Here is a 20,237-nt window from a genome sequence, read left to right as displayed (position 1 = left end):
CACAATATCCTGTTGATGAGGCTACGATGTGTAGAAAATGTCAAATTGCTGTAGAAGTTTCTACAGGCTCGCTCTCTATTCTGCTTTATCTCGGGAGAACCAATCTTGAAAGTAACAGTGCCAGTGCTTAACCAACAATACTTTGTAATTTAAATACTATTTGAATAGCACTGTGATATAGAAGAAAGACAGTATGACTGCCCAGTATATTTTATTAGTTAAAATTGTTTTTGTTAAAGTTGATAACATTTTTAGATTCTCTAGTTTGAGATATCTTTGGGGGGGTGTGTGGAGAGAGAGTCATTTTAAACCTTGTTTTCTTTATTTACCCCACTGAGGATTTAATTCTAACATCTTATTGGGAAACATTTTTGAAGACATTCATCTTTTCTTTTTTTTTTAATTTTTTTAAATTTTTTTTCATCTTTTCTTTTGAGAAAATTGAGATTATTTGGTTGCTGTTTCCTTTAGTCTCAGCAAAAAACAAAACAAAACAACAATTTTAACTAATAAAATACACTGGGGAGTCATATCGTCTTTCTTCTATGTTAATCTAAAATAAGCTTTTTTATAAGTTAAATAGATCTTTAGGATTTAAGTACCCTTGAATTCTCCATAGTACCCAAAACACATGGTGGTGACGGAATTTGTGGATTGAAATGAAAACAAAATCTTAAGTGAATAAAAATGATCTTACAGATTGGATTACTCTCCTCTTTTTTTTTTTTTTTTTTACTCTCCTCTTTAAACAAAGTCTTATCTCAAATACTGAAGTGCAAGGTAAAAAAAAAAAAAATCATTCTTATCGCCAGCAACTACCTCTTCATTCTAATTTTCTTGATTTATACAACACTCCACTAAGGATGGTCTACAGTAACTCACATCTTTTCTATCACTTTCCAGGGATAGTTTTCAATAATTTAAACAAATTCCACAGATTTACCCTGCATATCTATGTGAAGTGGGCAAGAAGACGGTGTAATTTTACCTTTAACTTACATCAGATACGATTTTTAAATTAAATTATATCTACCCTTAAATTTATTCCAGTGCAGAACATCCAGTATCTGGAATCTAGTCTCTGCTGTCCCAAGGCTGATAATGATTTCCAGGTAAATAATACCAGTAAGAGCTCTTCAGTCCTGATCTCACCTGGTCCTGCTGTAGTATCCCTCCTAGAAATAAATGTCCCCTGTTTTCATGTGTCATGACACTTTCCCCGTGGCTTGTCTCCATATTCTGTGAGGGCCCCTCCTTACCCTCCTGTGTGGTGAGCGGGAACCAGGGAACCGTGCTAGTGCAGGAGCCAACCGCTCGTTTTAAATTCTGGCTCCAGCGCAGGTTATACCTGTGCAAACCACTTCGCTGTTAGCTACCCCGGGTTCCTCATCTACAAATAGGGCTTTAAGCAGTTTAAGGTGATGTGGCCACAAGTGAAGGAGTGCTGGCAGCCACGGGGCAGAGTCCCAGGGAGAAGTGCAGCTCTGCTAACACCTGGCCTTATGCCTCCTGACACTGACTTAGGACTTCTGGCTTCCAGAATTGCGAGAAAATGAGTTTTACGCCAAGTTTGTGGTGATTTGTTACAGCAACCACGGGAGACTAATATACTATTCACTGATGCCTTCATAAAGACAGCAAATGTATTCCTTTAAATATTTATGATTAGCTGAAATGGAAAATTAAAATGAAAACCTTAGTTGTCCAAAATAATAATAATAATAATAATAATGTCTCTTGTGAATGGGTCATTACTTTCCAAGTGAAGAGTAATACTCATTACTCACTATTTGTTCTTTATATAATACTCTTCTAATTAATCATATAAGTGCATTAATAAATACTTTAGACATAAAAATATTATATAATTAATACACCACAATGTATGAACTTAACTGATAATTATTAAATCTGAGTTAAAAGTAAAAGGGGACTCATTTACTAATCTCCCAACTTTCCTGTATGATTGAAGCTTTCTATAAAAAAAATTTTTAAGGGGATCCCTGGGTGGCTCAGCGGTTTAGCGCCTGCCTTTGGCCCAGGGCGCGATCCTGGAGATCCGGGATCGAATCCCACATCGGGCTCCCGGTGCATGGAGCCTGCTTCTGCCTCTGCCTATGTCTCTGCCTCTCTCTCTCTCTGTGTGAGACTATCATAAATAAATAAAAATTTAAAAAAAATTTTTTTAAGATTCACACTTACATAGACTTAATTTCTTCTTGGCATTTAATTAATTAAGGCCACCATATATATCATACAGACAAATAAATATGACCTGATATGTATCCTTCTCTCTAATCATTTAATCAACTCCAAAACAGACATAATACCTAATATTATAACCAAAAGAATAAACAGAACACTTAAACAAAAACTGCTTTTAAAACTGCTAATATATAAAAAAAATAAATAAATAAATAAATAAATAAAACTGCTAATATAATTATTTAGTTTGTCATTTCCTTTTATTCTTATGCTCATTCTTTCTTCCCAGAACACCTTCCTAAAGTTTTCCATAATTTTATTATTTTTATGTCTTTTTAGAGTTTCAACAATCTTAGCAGACCCTATGCAAAAAAGATAAATTTTAAATCACTTAAAGTTACAGGATTTGGATCAGTATGGGAAAATTAATTTATAGAAAAATCTTGCCTATTAACATAGCTGCAAAAATTCTAAAGCACAAGGAAACCAAATCCAGTAATGTCAGTAAAAACTAATTCATTATAACTGAGAAGAATTAGTCTAGAAGAGCATAGATGATTTAATATTATAAAAATCTATTATCCTGGACCATAACATTAATGGACTTACAAAAGTAGGAGATATTTTTATATACACCAAAGATTAATTCAATTAAATTCAGTTTTCATTCATGATTATTAAAAAACAAAACAAACAAAACTGCAAGCTAGGGATATCAGTTTTCCTTAATTTGATTAAATTAATTTGATTAAAGGTATCTAAGAAAAACTAAGAGAAACATGATAATTAACAACAAAATTTTAGAAGCTCTATCTGAAAAGCCAAGAACAATACAAAGGATATTCATATTCTTACTACTTAAGTCAATATTTTATAGGCAGCTCTAGCCAAAAAATATATATATAAGAAAAAGAAAAAAAAGGATAAAAATGTGGGAAAAGAGGGATAGTATATTGATTTGAAAAATACATAAGAATCTCAGAAGAATCTGCAAATACAAAAAAATAGATTACATCCAATTTAAAAAAGATTTGTGAATAAACAGTATAAAAAAAGTAGTGGTATGGGATTCAATGCCAGTAAAGATGACTAATTAACACAAGCTTTTGGCTCCTGTCTTTAAAAACAAACTTATAGGAATAAGAAATTTGAAATCCAAGAAATTATAGGGGAAAGGCCCTGAGCTAAGTGCTGGGGTGCTGAAAGGCCATTGAGAACTGGTATGTACATCGGTGGAGAAAGACATAGACAACGTGGCTCTGAGAAAATAAATTAGTAACAAGTAGTTTGAGTCACACTTTCCTACCTACTAATAAGTAGGCAACAAAAAAAGAAAATCAGCCAAAGTACAAAAGATTTAAACAACATAATTAATATGCCATAGACACCAAATCGAATTCTGCGTTTAATCAAAGAATATGCATTCTTCCCAAGCACACAAGTATAATTTCTAAAACTTGATCACATTCTAGCCTAGAGAGCAAGTCTTACTGTAGTACAAAAAGTAAGTGATGTATGTAAGTAGATTATATTTCCTGGCATCAAAACATGAACAAGTTAGCATATTAGAATAAAAAGATCAATTAACCCTCTATATAGTGAGACACAGAAAACCAAAATCAAAGTTACCTCCAGATCAAAGAGGATATAACAATGGAACTTCAAAATGCTTAGAACTAAATGATAATAAAAACATTGCATAGAAAAACATACACAGTACTATTCTTCTCGGTTCTACAAAGCCAACTACTGCTACAGGCACCAAAAATACACAGAGTGAGCGAAGCCAAACACAAAAGCGTACACGCCGCGTGGTTCCACACACATGAAGTTTAACAACAGGCCAAACTGCTGGGTGGTGATGGTGTGGGGGGGGGCGCAGAGACTCGGGGCTGGAGATTGAACGGAAGGTACGGACAGGAAGAGGAGATCTTGGAGGAGCTGATGTGAGTGGAAATAGGTATCAGGACTCAAGGTCGCAGATCACATTATTTTCAAAATGACACAGCAGTATCTCCCATCCCACAGGTTGCCGTGCAGTGTGGGCCTGTCGCTCCCTCACAAGAGAGGAGTCTAATTTACTCTCCCCGTGGATCTGGGCCTGACTTAGTGACTTGCTGGATGGACAGGATGTGGCCAAAGTGACACGTTGACACAACGAAGCCAGGCCATAAAAAAGCCTTGCTGCTTCCTTCGAGGTCTCCCATGCATGTTCTCTCAGAGTCGAGCCACCATGCTGAGAGGCCCACGGCCCATGGAAGGCATGCACAGGAGCCCTCTGGTCGACAGCTCCAGCTGAGTCCCCAGCCTGGCTCCCGGGTGACAGCAAGTAGCAACTGGCATATGAGTGAGTCATTTTGCGTGTCCAACCCAGCCATGCCTTTGGATTACTAGAGCCCCTGCTGACTTCCAACTGAAATCACAGGACAGATCCCAAATGAGTTACCCAGTTGTATACGATCAACTCCAGGACCTTGAGAGGTGGTTTTTTAAAAAAAATATTTGAGCCACTAAGTTTTTGAGTGGTTAGATCAGAAATAGATCCCCAGAATACTCATCATACAAGGAAGATTCACGCATTTCACCACATGCAAATTCTACCTCCATAAAAATAAGATTGAAAGAGAATATACTGTATTAGAATTAAATTTACTGACATAAAACAGAAGTAAAAATGACAATGGCTCAGACAAGATAGAGGGTACATCTCTGATGTTAAACATTCTTTTAACCCCAGAGCTAGACAATTTGGGATCCGTTTGGCAGCTTCACACTCACAAGAAACCAAGGCTACATCTGAATCTTCCTTTCAAGGTCATTGTCAGACCTCACCTTGCTTGGGTTTTTCACTGGCTTGTGTAGCATCAAACCAATGGGGAGGCACTATGTGTAGCTGCGTTGTATTGATTCCCATTTTCTAAGGAGCTCTGTTAATCAAGGCTCCTTCTAATCCTTTCTGCCATTCTCCTAAATCAGGATGCCATTACCTTGTCCTAGACTAATACAATAACTTCTTATCTTCCTCTAGCCTCATCTTTTACAAGGTCGCCAGAGTAACTTCTCAAAATATAAATCTCCTGATCGTTTCCCTCTTTCCCCAGATCTCCTCTTCTGTTTAAAACTCTTTAGTATAGCCCTACCGCCAGCCATAAGAATCCAAACTCAGACTAAGGAATGTTTAGATTGCTGGAGCATAAAGTTTGACTATATGGATTATATTGACATTGACTATGTTTTTTAAATAGCTAATCATTCATTTGCAATTGCAAAATTAAATTATATGTATCAGTTACAAATCTTAATTACAGACATTTTGTGTAAAATATGATGGGAATTGGATTATCTCCTCCACTCTGGGGTCCTTTCACTTATATCAGAAACAAACAATTGATCTATTTTAACAAATGGCATGAGGGGAAAAGTGAGGAGATGTAAAACCATGCCCCTTTTGGAAATGGTGAAAAGATTAAAAATGTTCAGTTTGTAAAAGAGAAGTAGGAGTGATGGAGTATCATGGGTGCCTCTTAAGTACGATGGCTTTATATATTTTAAGAACTCTCCCTTTTGGTTTGTACTTCTCTATTCTAAGGATATAGATATAGATATAGATATATAGATATATAGATATATTCTTTCTTTACTGCTGAATTTCTCCAAAGCAGAAAGCTAAAACTGCCTTCACTCTCTGGCTCCATACCATCTTTAAAAAGCAAAAACAAAAAATTAACCTCACTGAAGAGATGACACTGGGTGCCCTGTAAAAAGGGAAAAAAGCTTTGGGGATTGTGGAGAGAGATGTTTCCTGGAAGGTGACAGAGGTCATTCAGAGAGCCATCTCCCACCTTGTAGCAGCATCCCCTGGAGGTGACGGTACCATGGAAGAAACATCTGGGTACCACATCTTGAGAGATTAGACCCCACAGCATAACAAGAAGCATAAAAATCTTCTCCTGGCCTCATTGTGGCCCAAATAGAGGACCACATAGATGTGACAATTGCTCCAGTGCCCCACGGTGACTGACTGATCCAATGCTCTCATGATACATAAGTACCTAGGATCTTTGTATAACCCCAGGGCAGGGGCAACACTGAGCAAAACTAAGACTGAATATCTAACCAGTCAAGCAGAACAGAGGCTTGGAGTGCACATAGTCAATCCTAAAAATTACAGAAATATTCCATGCAATACATAAGTCCATTGACTATGATTCATCACTAGCACATGTATTTTAACTTTGTAGTAGCAAGCAATATAAGTATTCACAATTAGTATGAATAGGAATATTCAAAATACTGGAAACTGAAGTGGTTAAAGTATTTGCAGATGATTTACAAAGCCTTGGACAATGATGAAAATGAACTAAAAAGTACCAGTGAAGTTTAAACAGGAGCTACTACACTCATGCATCACTCATCAATCACTTATTTACTCATTGATTCAGGAAAATTAAAATGCCCTGGCACTTACATAATAAAGTCTTGTTCTGACTGATCTGTCTTAAATCTCTTTTACTCACTGTGAAAGGATTTCAATCTAAAATGGAACCAGAGGATACGGAATGGAGACACATAGGCCCTCAGGAAAATAAAATGCAAGAAATGAGAGACCGATTCCCCTGTGAATGCCTGGCTTTCAGAATATGTGAAATTATTTTCCAACTAATAAACATCCACCAAGAATCCTTCCCCATCCTCAAGCCAATGAACTGACCGCTCGGCCTCTGGCTAGACTTCCCTCTTCTCTGCACTCCTTTCCCTTTAATATAGCCTGCCCAAAACCTTCAACCAATCCATCTCTAGTTTATTATAGTTTGTGTTTCCCAAATTGCAATTCCTCTGCTATTCCTAAATAAATTCAATTTCTGGCAATTCAAGCTTGCCTCAGTTTACCTCTTTATTTAGGTTGATATTCACCACAGGGAAAGCCATTTGGCTTTGATACAAACTACTTATGTGATCAATGGTCTGTGAAGGAATTGTAAAAATGGATGCAATTGTCCATGGATTCTTTTATTGGGTTTATGTTCTATGCCAGTACTTTTTATTCATTTGCAACATTCAACATACAAGATGAAATAAAGAAAACTACACACACACACACACACACACACACGGACTTACATATAAGTGAGAGATAAGAGAATATTTTAGACCATTTTATATTTAGTACTGTCAAACAATACTCACATTATTCATTGTAAGTGGTTGCCATCTAGGGAATTCAATTTGGTTCAGTTTTTACGAAAATAAAAGCGGTAATGATGTCTAAGCTTCCTGTGTTTGAAAGATAATTAAAATATGGTCTCTTCCTTAAGAAATTATAATCGAGGGGAAAAAATATGGGCCTATAAACCAACATTAACACATTTCAAGATGCTGAATTCCATGATAGGACTCCAGGTAATTTTAGGAGGGAAAAACTGCCCAAGAAAAATATGGGGTCAATATGATATTCTATAAATACATGCCAAGATCTAGAAAATAGTTAAATTTCTATTTAAATATGAATAAGATATGCTTTCCACCTGTCTTGTCTCTTTTTAAAAATATTTTATTTATTTATTCATGAGAGACACACACAGGGAGAGAGGCAGAGACACAGGCAGAGGGAGAAGCAGGCTCCAAGCAGGGAGCCTGATGTGGGACTCATCCTGGGTCTCCAGGATCACACCCTGGGCTGAAGGCAGCAGTAAGCTGAGCCACCCAGGCTGCCCCACCTGTCTGTCTCTTAACAGGATTCCCTATTTTGGCCCTGAGTAAAAACAATGTAAATATCTTTACTTAATGAGCAGTACTTAAAAATTGAAAGTACTTAACTAACAAACTATGAATTAATATGGTGGTCTTTAATTGTTCTTTTAGGAATGTAAAATAAGCATAAATCAAAATCTCCATTCCTGAAGGAGCAAAAGAATCCTGAGAGAAGAAACAGGAATCAAAGGAATAACAGAAGGGGGCCTGGGTGACTCAGTCAGTTAAGTGTCTGACTTCAGCTCCCCCTGCTTGTGCGCATTCTTTCAAATAAATAAAATCTTTTTAAAAAAATAATGGAACAATGTCCCCGAAGGATGACATATTTTGGATTGAGAGAGCAAAAAATAATAATAATAAAATAAACAAGACTATGAAGAGTGAAAGCAAATGACTAATAAACATATAAAACATATAAAATGATGTTAAGCTTTCCAAATAGGGGAAATGACTGATTTGTGGCTCAATAAGATAGACTTGACCATTAGAAAACAAACACTGAACATATCAATATCCAGAAGACAGACTACAGAAATGTAAAAAGCTTCATGGTATAAAAATATCTGCATGAAAAAAAATTTTTTTAAGATTTATTTATTTGAGAGAGAGAGCATGGGCAAGAGGAGGAGTAAAAGAGAGGGAGAGAGAGAATCTCCAGTAGACTCCCTGCTGTGCTTGGAGCCTGATGCAGGACTCCATCTTACAACCCTGAGATCATGATCTGAGCCAAGAGCTGGGTGCTCAACCAGCTGAACCACCCAGCGCCCTTGCATGCAAAAATTTCTGCTGAAAATTACATTGTTGAATTTTCTAAGGTGATATCTGCTGAAAACCTTAGTTCTGAACCTGATGAAAGAGTTCTGTACTGCTTCTATGTTCCGGAAGAAATTAACCATGGCTGGGGAAAGGAAGGTGGCAGGTGTTAAGGACACTAAGCACTGGGGTTGGCAGTTCTTAGGGTACTAATGTAGGATGAACTTGGCAGTAATTAGAAAACCTCAATGTCCACAGTATTTGAAGGATATACATGATTTGTCTATGCATCACTAAGCAAGCAAAGAAGTCTGAATAGCCAGAGAAGTAGTTGAGTGACCTAGGAGCTAAATGACCGCTGTACCAGGTGCTCACTGAAGCCATTACAGCAACCTGTACTGGAGGAAAACTGTCAAGTTCATTCTTCTCAACAACTGCTCTCTGTATCCTCTCCTGGACTTCTTGTAAAAAGTAATGTTTTCGGTGTTTGTTCAATATTTCTTCCCACTCCTGATACAATGTAACATTAGTGATAAACACACATTGCCATAAAATTTTATATCCTGTAAATATAAGTATAAACTTGTCTAAACTGTGGACTTGCTGATACAGAGATCCAAGAATCCAAGAGGATCTGAATGAGTTCAGTCTTAGTGATTCCATTAATATTATTTACAAGTTTATCTGTGTACATATATTTCCAATTCTCTTGAGTAAATGCAAGGAATAAAAATACTGGACCATGTGGTAACTCCACATGGTTTAACCATTTGAGGAACTACCAGATTGTTTTCCAAAGTGCTGCATTATTTTACATTCTCACCAGGAGTGTGTCAGGAGTCTAATTTCTCCACATACTCACCAACACTTGTCTTTTTATTATTACTTTTTAAGTTCAATTATTTACGTTATCTCTATAACAACCAGTGTCGGCTCAAACTCATAATCCCAAGATCAACAGTCACATGCTCCTCTGACTGAGCCAGCAAGGTACCCTCAAACTTGTCTTTTTAATTACAAATATCCAGTTTTTTTTTCAAATATCGTTATGAAAATGTTTTATTTGAATTTTCCTGATGGCTAATGATATCGAACATTTTCTCATGTGCTTACTAGCCATTTGTACGTCTCCTTTAAAGAAATGTCTATTCAGATCCTTTGCCCATTTTTAATTGGGTTGTCTTTTTTTTAACATTTTTATTAATTTATAAAATTGCAATTGTTTCTTATATCTTCTAGATACAAATCCTTTATCAAATGTATGATTCCCCAAAATTATCTCCCATTCTGTAGGTTGCCTTTTCACTTTGTTGATGGTGTCCTTTGAAGCACTAGGGCTTATAATTTTGATGACACATCAGCTATTTTTGCTTTGATTGTGTGTGCTTTTGTTATAGCCAAAAGATCATTTCCTAAATCAGGGTCACAAAGATTTATACCTTTGTTTTCTTCTAAAGGTTTTTCTTAACTCTTATATTTATGTCTTTGATCTATTTGAGTTAATTTCTGTATGTAGGTAAGATAAGGGTTCCAACTTCATTCTCTTGCATGTGATTTTTGTATAGTAGTCTTTATGCTGCAACCTTGCTGAACTTTTTATTAGACTTAATCATTTGTTAATGAATTATTTAACACTTCTATATACACCATCATGATGTCTACAAATATAGTTTTACATAAAAAAATAATCTAGTTGTTTTAATGGAAATACAAGCAAAAATAAAGAGTACAGTTTTTAGTTTAGAATAATAATTCCCAAATACATTTTGTGGAACACAGGTTCTTGGGATGCAATTACCTCCTAAAAGCTTTTTGTTGCGAAAGAAGTTTGGGAAATACTGCACTAAACAAAATTAAATTAGGTTTGCACACCCTCTCTAGGAGTGGTTAATATGTCCCTGTGCACTGCAAATCTCCCTGAGCAAGCAGTATAATGTATAATTTTTCCTACACTTGACCAGGAGAAACTTTTAGAACACTGTCTCCTAGAGTCATGTGCATGACACATTTTGTGAAATTCTAACGGACAGCACTAAACTATTTACTAAGCACTTGTGACCATGCCCTTTACTAGAAGCTCTGGATGGACAATGAACTTCAAGAGATTAACACTTACCAAAATAATCATGATAGCGAATGCTTCTGATAATGAATAAGATGTTCAATAAGAAAAGAGCATTAGTCACTAAGATCATAAAGGTTCATACAGAATAGTTCTTACTGAAATAAAAATCTGGTACCTTAAATCTAAATATTTATGTGAGGAGGCAAAACAAAAATATTTACACATTGGAGAGATACGTTTCAGCTCTTAAAATGTCTCCAGCAAGCTAGCTGAGTGCTTGGCAGTTCATCTGCAACCTGGCATAAACCCAAAATTTAAAAGAAAAAAAAAGAGTTTTTAACATTCAGCGCTAGTGGTATTTTCTTAAGCTCTGATTAAAATGGTGTTGGAAAGGTATACTTTAAAAGACAGTTTCTGAGAACCAGATAATATTAAAATTATATTAAGCCTTTGGGTAGGTAACATGAGTACAGAATGCAAGATTTAGGCTATAATCTTAAAGGCCAAAAGAGAATTTGATTGGGGGCACCTGGGTGGCTCAGTCACTTGAGCTTCTGACTCTTGGTTTCCGCTCAGGTCATGATCTAGGGCAGTGAGGTCTGGGGATTGCCAGCAGGGGTGGTGGGCAGAGGGGCCATTGGCCTCCAGTGCTCACTGGGGAACCCATTCCGAGATTCTCCTCCTCTGCCCCTCCCCTCACTCACACATCCTCTCTCTCTCTCTCTCTCTCTCAAATAAATCAATAAATCTTTCTTAAAAATAATAATTTGATCAAAGACCACCAAAAAGATAGAGTCCATTCAGACATATTGTTGAGATAAGGTAAATAAGGTGATCCTACCACCATCACTTTACCCCACACATACATGTAGATTTTTCCTAATCAGTAGCTTACATTTTTTCTCAAGATTACCTTTAAAAAATCTTTTTATTCCACATCCTCAAGGTACACCCCACCTCACCACCCCACCCCCATACACACAGAGTCACACACTTCCCCAAACTTTTGAACTTTCTCTTTTGAAGTACAAGAGTCTGCATACCAAAAAAGGCAGGGGGTGGGGAGGGGAGAGGCGAGGCCAGAGGTGGGGATAATTTCACCAAGAACAGAAAGACTTGGAAGGCCATCCAGCAAGGCAAGGAGGGCTCTGAATTAAAGGTTGCGGGGAGGACAAGCGAATCCAGCCCAGAGAAAATAACAAGCGTCTCCCCCACTAATGGCAATAATTAAGTCATCACACCCCCTCTGGTCTCCCCAGCCAGGAGGCCAGGGCCCTTTCCACTGCCCTGGGGCTGATTCCTGCCCCCTGGGGCTCCCAGCCGGACTCGATGGAGGTGGGGGCCAGGGTAGCAGAGGATCCTGCCAACAGCCGAGCTATGCAGTCCTCCAGGAGGCTCCCAACTGCGGCCTTGGTGGGGATGTGGCTGCCCGGGCCTCAGATCCAAGGGGACTCACCCAGGTTCTCAAGGGCGCAGCCTGGAGGCTGGTTGCTAAGGACGCTGTGTGAGTCACTCTCAGAGTCCGAAGGTTGCTCCGTGAGCCCCAGGGCTTGGCCAATCAGGACCCTTGAATCCAAGTCCACGTTCTCTCCCCTCCTTCATTACGTTTGTGTTCAGCTTCTGAGGAATAGATGCGATGATGTGTGAAAGGCCTTTATTAGCTTTAAAATGCAATCACAAAGCGTGCAGTTAGGATTCACTGTAAACACTGCCCTTGCTTTGCGTATGCAGCCAGGAGCTCCAGCAAGAAGAGGCCTGGGGGTGCGTTAGTGGCTCCTCAACCTCTAAAGGCTTCCTCCAAAACCTTGCCTGCCCCCACCTCCAACTAAAGTTTAAAAATAAAGACAACATGATTCTACACGATTGCTATATAGGGGAGTTACGTCTTCTCATCAAATTGCTGTCTCTAAGCTCCTTTGACATAGACCATCTACACCTGCCAATGTCCTCTGCATTTAGGAGAGTGGGTAAACAAAGATGTTCTGTATGTACTAAGCACAAGAGGGCAAATTTAAACACAAAAGAATGTCTCCTTTTAAAAAATAGGATCCAATAAAATTAATTTAAATCCTTATAATGTTCCTATTTACCATTGGGCGAGGAACTTCAAATATTTTATGAATGTCACAAATATTTCAATGGAAACACATGGAAAAATAGAAACAATATGGAAGAGCAATTCTGATTAAATTCAAAGCTAATGTGCAGGTATTATCCTGGTGAAATAACTGCTTTAAAAATTTGAGAACTTCAAAAGAGAATTTAACTAATGGAAACGTGAAATACATCCATCTTGAATTATTTCTGTTCATAATAAGCACCAAATAAGTCTCCCCATTTTTTTCAGTACATTTTGATATTTAAGACAGAAATTATTGGCCCAAAGCCACAGAACGTATAACACCAAGAGTGAACTTTATTTATTTATTTTTAAAAATTTTATTTATTTATTCATGAGACACACACACAGAGAGAGAGAGAGAGAGGCAGAGACACAGGCAGAGGGAGAAGCAGGCTCCATGCAGGGAACCTGACCTGGGACTCTATCCTTGGTCTCTAGGATCATGCCAGGGGCCAAAGGTGGTGCTAAACTGTGAGCCACTCAGGCTGCCCAAGAGTGAACTTTAATATAAACTACAGATTCTGGGTGATTATGATGTGTTCGTGGAAGTCCATCAACTGTAACAAATTACTATTCTGGTTGAGGATGTTGATAATGAGGCTATGCATGTGTGGGGCCAGGGAGTGTATGGGAGATATCTGTAGCTTCCTCTTAATTTTGCTATGAACCTAAAACTGTTCTAAAAATAATAATACTCTTTAAAAAAATAGCTAATTCTAAAAAATGATAAAATTTAAAAAAGCAGAAATTACAATATCAGATCCCAGGTTTTTCTGAAACACATTCTTCCTAGATCAGTAAGTTGAGAGTAAGAATAAAAGTGAAATTGATGAACACTATAAAAGATATATCTTAGAAAGCAAATCTTAGAGTGCCAACCCACTTAGAATGAGTTCCAAAAAGAGAGAACAAAGATATAAATAATAATAAAGAATAGCTGGGGGAAACCCTCTTTGATCAAAAAAATGCATATATTTAAGACAGAACATCAAGATTGCTTATCCTATTCCAGCCATAGCAACATTTTTGTAGATATGTGACCAGGAAACAAAAGCAACATAAACTGTTGGGACTTCATCAAAATAAAAATCTGCACAGCAAAGGAAACAATCAATAAAACTAAAAGACAACCTGCTGAGTGGGAGAAGATATATCCAAATGACATATCCAATAAAGGGTTAGTATCAAAACATTCAAAAAACAAACAATCCAATTAAAAATGACAAAAGATATGAACAGGCATTTCTCCAAAGACATCTGGATGACCAACAGACACATGAAAAGATGCTCAACATCATTCATCATCAAGGAAATGCAAATCAAAACCACCATGAGATATCACCTCAACACCTGTCATAGTGGCTAAAATCAAGAACATAAGAAATAAGTAGCGTTGGCAAGGATGGGGAGAAAAAGCAACCCTTGTGCACTATCAGTGGGAACACAAATTGGTACAGCCAATGTGGGAAACACTATGGAGTTTCCTCAAACTATCAAGCATTATATTACCCTATGATCCAGTAATTCCACTATTGGTTATATTTACCCAAAGAATATGCAAACACCAATTTGAAAAGATATATGTACTCCTGTTTATTGCAGCAGTATTTACAACAGCCAAATATGGAAGCAGACCAAGTGGCCATCAATAAATGGATGGACAAAGAAGGTGTGATATGTATATCATTATTTTTATATAATGGAATATTACTCAGCCATAAAAAAGAATGACATCTTGCCAGATGCAACAATATAGATGGATCTAGAGCACATAATGTAGTGAAATATGCCAGTCAGAGAAAGACAAATACCATGTGATTTCACTCATACATGGCATTTAAGAAACAAAACAAATAAACAAAGGAGAAAAGAGACAAAAAATAGTAGACTCTTAAATAATAGAGAATAAACTGATAGTTACCAGAGGGGAGGTGGATGGGGGATGGGTGCAATAAGAAAAAAAAAAGGAGTGCTTACCATATACCAAATAAAATTAATATGGGAAGACTGCCATACTCAAACATAGTTTGGTGGATTTTTTTTTTCTATTTCCTGAGATCTAGGAAAAATACGAGAAGCATTAAAAATACAAACTGTTAAATGGATTATTCACAATAAAATTTTGGATTAAAAACTCTTCAAATTTAAAAATCAGTTGATTTTGCAGAGCATGCATAGTTAGTCATGAATTCTACAGGGAAGACAGCTAAAGGACATGTTTATATAAGGGAGAATCCACAAATTCTTCTCCTACTCCTCCTACACTTTAAGGTGAAACTACTAAAACATTCAAAGAAGACATCACTTAGACATTAATCAAAAATGCAAAAGTTGTGACCAGAAAGAACTGACGTTGAGCTCTGAGACCAGATATACTAAATGATTAATGTTCCTTTGGTCACAAAATGAAATGACAAAAAAATTTTAAAGAGATATGTTTATAGCTTTTGTAATCCAAATAAAAATACAGAAGTGTGAGAAAAAAGTGGGGACAGTTCTCAATTTTCATAAAGAATTGTAAAACAAAGATATTACACTATTGTTAGGTGGAGGAATTCAGTTAGATTTTCAATTCATACCATACACTAAAAGATGGATCTCAAAAAATACAAGTATTTAACATGTTTTTGGAAGTGAACACTTGGTGGCATAAATATAGACCTCAGCAAATAGAAAAGCATGCATCACAAAAGGAAATATTTCATAGAATATTAAAAAAAGAGTCTAACCTGTTAGAGTTACCATATAAATTTATGTGAGTACACCTCAAATCCAAAGCACACGTTTTTTGTGTTTTAAAAGAATGGGAGTGGGATCCCTGGGTGGCGCAGCGGTTTAGCGCCTGCCTTTGGCCCAGGGCGCGATCCTGGAGACCCGGGATCAAATCCCACATCGGGCTCCCGGTGCATGGAGCCTGCTTCTCCCTCTGCCTATGTCTCTGCCTCTCTCTTTCTCTCTGTGTGACTATCATAAATAAATAAAAAGTTAAAAAAAAAGTTCATTTGGAAGAATAATGGGAATTAGTCAAGAAAATTATGAAAAGAGAAGCAAGGATACAAGGGTATGGCTTACTACATATTAAAACTTATAGTGAAAACTTTTTCTTGGTCCACATAAATATTTGAAATAAATATTTTCATTATCTTCAAATTCCATCCTTGAGAAAATATACAGCTGCATCATAGTACCTAACAAAGGGACTTGTCCATAGTAGTGCTTAAGAATATTGCCGGGTGAATTCCTACATAAAAATGCAGATGATTTTGTTTGGCCTGGTGAGCTAAATTCATTCCATGTATGAATTTCTGAGTAAAATATCAGTATAAATGAATGATCTGCTTCTTTTGTACTTTTGTTTAGCAGGTCGAATCATTTTGTGCCGATTCTTGAAGCCCATCAAAATAATCTGCTATTCTTCGTTTGTATTTCAACTTAAATCTAACTGAATAGCAACTGGACTTTTAAAAATACTTACTAAACTATTTTGTGATTATAAATATTTCCATCATATGATTCTTTCCAATGCAATCTAATCAATCCTTCAAACCTATTTACTAAGGGAAAAAGTAAAAAAAAAAAAAAATCCATATCTATGAATAATATATTTTGTGAAGGTTTTCCTGATTTTTAATTTTTGATGCTTTCAACATCCTCTAGCCATTCATTGCTGTGTAGTTTAATAACTGTAGTTCTTTGAAAACATGACACGAGTTGTTCAATCATCCATCCTGCAGAAGATGGAGTCAGATTATTTCCACTGGAGTGTGGAGCTGGGTTTGGTAACTCGCTTCTAGAGACCTGAATGTAAGGGGAGTAAGGAGGTGGACTTACATCATAAAGACAATGTAGAGTCCTCCTTGCTGTGTCTCTCACCATGTGCCCAGGGAGGATGAGCCAGAGATCTGTGGAGAGAGGGGCCTGGGTCGCCGGATTTGGGCCCAGGTCGATAGGCAGGGCTGTGAGAGCAAGCCCTGGAGTCAGGCTCTGTGCTGGGTGTGGAACCTGCTTAAGATCCACCCCCTGCTCCTCTGCCCGCCTCCCCACAACCTCCCCTCCTAAGCTAAAAACAAAAACAAAAACAAAAACAAAAAACAGTCCTATGGGGAGCTCCACGTGACAAGGAACTAAGACTTCCTGACAGCAAACCAGCAATAAAGGGAGGCACTCTCTCCACCATTAGCTGAGGGAGATATCTTGGAAGTGAATCCTCCGGCCCAGTCAAACCCAGTTAGGCCTGAAATAGCTGCACCTCCAAGTCTGGACAGCAGCTTCCTGAGCCCTGGGCCCTTCAGGGATGCCGATCCTGTGAGGGTAGCACACCCCACATATGCCATGTTCTTAGGACAAAGTTTCATATATATATTAGGCGCAGCAAGAGATTAGCAGCAATAATTAATAATAAAATCAAACAATTATGACAACAGGCCATAATAAAAGCTTTGTGAATGTGGACTCTCTCAAAATATCCTACTGTCCGGTACCCACCCTTCTTGTTGTGAAGATGCGAGATGAGAAAATGCCCTGATGCTGCGATCCAGTGAGACAAGGGACACAGGCCTTGTGACAGCGTCAGGCTCCTGCTGCTCTTCTGACTGTGCTTGGGGAGGGCCACCTGCTTCCTGCCTGCAGTTTGCTGTGGGAGACTGAAAAGCCCAGGAAACCGAAAACCTGGGAAAGAAAAACAACACTGTTTTGCTGTGTCTCGCCCAATTTTATTAAATATATACGTGTCATTATTTGACGTTGCCTTATATGTTTGTTTCATCATTTTACATGATATTGTTATCTGTTATCTCCCAACTGGAATGAGAGTTCCAACGATGCAAAGACTTTGGCTTATTATTCTAAACTTCATTGCTGAGAACGGTAACTGTACACAGAATAGGTGCCCAATAAATACACTTTGCTTAAAAAAAAAGATGGATGAATCATTTTAATAATTAATGGATGACTAATATTTAGTATCCTGACAATTTTTCTTGCTATGAGCAGTTATATCATGAACATGTGCACAAGTAAACATATAGTAAACCTTATTTTTGTTTCCTAAGATTGAAGAGTCAAAAGAGCATCATTTTCATGGCTTTTTAGACTATTGCCAAACAGCCCTCCAAGAAAGAGTTGTTAAATTTTATGCCACTCCATGAATCACAGCTACTTTCTTCTCACATTGCATGACAAGGTGTATTTTCCCTTTTACACATTGTCCTTTAAATGGGGGAAAGATAGTCATTAACCTTTCCTTTCCTCAATCACCGGAGGACAGACATTTCTTCATAGAATTATTACGCACTTGTGTTTCTTTCTTTATGACTTGCCTCTTCATGTTCTTTGCTTATATTTCTACCAATACACCCTTACTCTAAGAGTAAGGCTAAGAGCTTTTCTTCAATAAAGTGACTTATCGTCTTTATCGTGTTAAAACGTAATCTTCCCCAGTTTGTGGTTTTTCTTTCAATGGTGGTTACTATGTTTTTCCTTTTTTAATTTGCATAGAGAATTTTATATGCTCAACTTGATTAGTCCTTCCCTATGTGGTTTTGGACCTTGCTGTCATTCTTAGAAAGTTTGTCAATTGACTGAAAAATAATCACCTATTTTCTCCCAATATTCAATCTTTCCAAAAATATATATCGCAGCTGGAATTTCTGCGGGGTGAGCCGTGAAGGGGGCTGTTCTTGCTCCCTCCCCTCAACAGGCTGCCCAGCTCTCCTTCTACTACTGTATCCTTTCTTCATTGATATGGGATGTGAAATTGTGAAATGTTATTTTTATTAAAAGTGCACGCACACACACACAGCTGCCTTTTCCTCCTTCTCCTTTTAAAAGTTTTGGACCTGGGCCTGTGGCATCTTTAATTCAATCGCTTGTAAGGAACAGAGATACACTTTGCCTCACCAGGGGGCACAACTGGTTAGAAGTTAGTCGCCCAGTAGTTCGGTCTGGGCTCCTGCGCTCCTGGGCAGCCCTGGGCGCGCCTCGCCCAAGAGCCAGGCCGCCTAGCAGCCCAGGCGGTGGAGGCACCACCTGCAGGAAAGGGTGGCGTCGGGGTAGTGGGGGGCTCCGCTCACAGGGCCTCCCAGTTGTCCCCCGCGGGCCTCGATCTTCAACAGGATCATTGGGCTTTACATACACGGACTGATTCAGATGCACCCGGAAAAAAGGAAAGAAACCCGTTTGCAACTGTATTGTGGCCTTCGGGAAGCAACATGCCCGACTCCCCCGTCCGGCGAGCAGTTTGTGCCGGGGGAGCGACGGGGAACGGGTTCCCTCCACCTAGGCCTCGACGGCCACCCTACGGGCAGGACGCGGGGCGGGGCTGCACGGAGGCCAACAGCCCGCAACGCTAACGCCTGCGCGCTCCTGCGCGCCCCCTGCAAGCTCCCTGCGAGCCCGCTGCGCACCCCCTGGGCGCTCCCTGAGCTCCCTGCGAACTCCCCGCGCGCCCTCTGCACACCCCCTGCGCACTCCCTGCGCGCCCCCTGCACGCCCCCTGCGAACTCCCCGCGCGCCCCCTGCACGCCCCCTGCGCACTCCCTGCACGCCCCCTGCATGCCCCCTGCACGCCCCCTGCACGCCCCCTGCGCACTCCCTGCACGCACCCTGCGAACTCCCCGCGCGGCCCCTGCACGCCTCCTGCGCGCCCCCTGCATGCACCCTGCAAACTCCCCGCGCGCCCTCTGCACACCCCCTGCACGCCCCTGCGAATTCCCCGCGCGCCCCCTGTGCACTCCCTGCACGCCCCCTGCGAACTCCCCGCGCGCCCCCTGCACACTCCCCGCGCGCCCCCTGCACGCCCCCTGCGCACTCCCTGCGCGCCCCCTGCACGCCCCCTGCGCACTCCCCGCGCGCCCCCTGCACGCCCCCTGCGCACTCCCCGCGCGCCCCCTGCGCGCCCCCTGCACGCCCCCTGCGCACTCCCTGCACGCCCCCTGCGCACTCCCTGCATGCCCCCTGCGAACTCCCTGCGCGCTCCCTGCGAACTCCCTGCGCGCCCCGAGAGCTACCCGCGCGCCCCCTGCACATTCCCTGAGAGCGCAGAGCTCCCTGCGCGCTCCCCCGCGCGTCCCCCGCGCGCCCCCTGCGCGCTCCCCGTGTGGGCGTCGGGGGCCGGGCCGGCCCGGAGTCAGCGGCACCGGCGCGTCCCGTGCCTCCAAGGACCGTGCGCAGCCTGCTTCCAGGCGGCCCGGGCCTCCGGCAGCTCGTCGGCACCCGCCCCCCAGGCCCGCGGCCCCTCCGCCGCCCCCCGCGAGCCGCCCCGGCCCGGCGGCTACGCCCTAAGCTCCCGCCGCGTCTCCCTGGCAACCCCGTCTCGCGAGCGCCGGAAGACGCCGCGGTCAC

General features: G+C 40.1%; 1 protein-coding gene across 5 annotated transcripts in view; it reads right to left on the bottom strand.

Moving 5' to 3' along the window:
* TMEM232 (transmembrane protein 232) overlaps positions 1–20,237 on the bottom strand; it is a 223,570-nt gene that overhangs the window by 201,339 nt on the left and 1,994 nt on the right. Inside the window, exons 1-5 of one of the 5 annotated variants that reach the window (XM_072736590.1) lie at positions 18,795–19,034; positions 17,382–17,564; positions 16,728–16,798; positions 14,874–14,955; positions 12,231–12,394 (exon numbers count right to left, since the gene is read on the bottom strand). The gene's annotated coding sequence lies outside the window, so the exon portion shown is untranslated. Of the gene's footprint in view, positions 1–12,230; positions 12,395–14,873; positions 14,956–16,727; positions 16,853–17,381; positions 17,565–18,794; positions 19,035–20,237 lie in introns of those variants that run through there. The other 4 variants (XM_025993000.2, XM_072736592.1, XM_072736593.1 and 1 more) reach the window with 4 other exon arrangements.

The sequence above is a fragment of the Vulpes vulpes genome, chromosome 14, assembly GCF_048418805.1.
Source record: "Vulpes vulpes isolate BD-2025 chromosome 14, VulVul3, whole genome shotgun sequence".
NCBI classification, from domain to species: domain Eukaryota; kingdom Metazoa; phylum Chordata; class Mammalia; order Carnivora; family Canidae; genus Vulpes; species Vulpes vulpes.
The sequence above is the reverse complement of the archived record's forward strand: the minus strand, read 5'-3'. Positions and strand labels throughout refer to the sequence as shown.